This window comes from Humulus lupulus, chromosome X (genome assembly GCF_963169125.1).
Source record: "Humulus lupulus chromosome X, drHumLupu1.1, whole genome shotgun sequence".
Classification (NCBI taxonomy): Eukaryota; Viridiplantae; Streptophyta; class Magnoliopsida; order Rosales; family Cannabaceae; genus Humulus; species Humulus lupulus.
Genome location: NC_084802.1, coordinates 124,820,043 through 124,821,973, shown reverse-complemented (window position 1 = coordinate 124,821,973; position 1,931 = coordinate 124,820,043).

The window sequence follows — 1,931 nt, the reverse complement described above, 5'->3', positions numbered from 1 at the left end:
GTCAGGTTTCCTTGCCCTGCTGCGCACTATGACACACCAATTAGGGTTTGTGTCATGCAAACCCTAATAGATGTGTAAATATCCTTTTGGGCCATTTTGAGCCAAGTATAATTAAAAGTGTATTAAAGCCAAAGGTTTGATTATTTTAATTTTTCTTTTAAGATAATTAAAATGTTTTTTTTTTAATTCATAATGGATATTTAAAATGGTAATGGCCCAAAGATTAAAAGAGAAGGTCCAAGATCAAAGGAGTTGCTCTTCATTAGGCCTTAGTTAATTTAATTACTTGTTGATGTCGTTTTTCGTCAACTTAAATTGTAGAGAAATTAAACAATTAAACAATCAAGAGAATGAATGATGAAGAGAAACAATAGAATTTTTACGTGGTTCAGCAGTTAATTCTGCCTAGTCCACGAGTCTATGTTATTAAGATTTGGAGTTTTCTGGAAATTCTTCAGAGATGAATTACCCAGAACTTTCTCTCTAGAAATCAGAAAAAGGTCCTTTACAAGTGGTGATTCCTTCTCTATTTATAGAGAAGGTTACAGAATTCATTCCCACATATTTCGGGAAGATATTCTGTATATCAATTGAAATAATGATATTAAATGCATTATCTCCTATATACACGGAAACGTCCCATGAAGATCAAGAACGGATAACAGATTAAATGACATCCCTTCAATATTGGGATTACACAACAATAAATATGTTCACACGTAATGGGCTATCCCAGGTGATTCATTAGGTCTTCGAGATCAACAATCGACATTGAGTCTTTCAAGACTTACGGGTCAATCATGAACTTATTACCCAACTTCACGCTACGCTCTGGATAGGTAGGTACTGTCGAGGCTGTCACATCCGAGCTTGCACTTCCCAAGCTCGAACTACCTCGCCTGAGGACGATCAGCAAAAGATATATTCAAGTGTCCTGCCATTGCCCATCGCGAGCTCAGAGAATATTCGAGGTTACACATCCTCAAGGTCGTTGTTTTACTTAAGAGGTTTTACGGCTGGACCATATGATGCTTTCATACATTTCGAGCTCACACCTGACGAGCCTAGTTTTTGGGGTCATAACCTCTTATCTCAAAATCTGGGTGTAACATTTTTCCCTCTCAAAAGTATCATTTCAAATCCTATGAGAAGGAAAATTTTGAACTGCCCTTCTTGGAAATTGTACCACCAATTGCACTCAAGTGTGGACACGCGTCAGCCACGGGTTGCTCAATTAGAATACTTGAGTACTTTTTCAACACACCACGTCCTTTCACGTTTCACCTTTTTTCCGCCATTGCTACATTCACATCTGAACATTGGATCAAATACTAAATCCAGCCAAATGCCCAGATTAGCTCGACCCTTGACCTCCTCTTAGGACACACACATATATATATAACTGTGTCACCCCCTTCCTCTTCATTTATACGTTTTAAGATTCAGAGGAAGAAAAAACCAGAGCTGAAAAATATTTTTTTCTCTTTGCATGTTCTCTAAACCAAGAAGACAAAACTACCTTGGCCTTTTCGATTCCATGAGGTCATTCTTGCAACCACTCCTCCAGTCGTCACTTTCATTGTATCCGCAAGCATCTTTTTGTAAGTCTCTGTTCTTGATCATGTACATTCTGTTTTTTGATGCATGTTTATGTTATAGTAGCATTTTTGGACACATGTTTAGCACTAGGATACTTTAGTCAACATTGTGTAGTTTTTAGGTTCTTCTGAGATTACAGATTTCCAAACTCATATTTTGCATGAATGATGCAAATATGGCTCTTTTAATGGGTTGTATTGATTTTGAATATCATATCGTGTATACCACGAAACAGGTATAAGATTAGGGTTTATAAATTGCACGTTTCTAAAAAATATCACTTTTTGAGTAACCGCCAACTTTTCTCCCTGAAAATCCTAGATCTTCGAAAA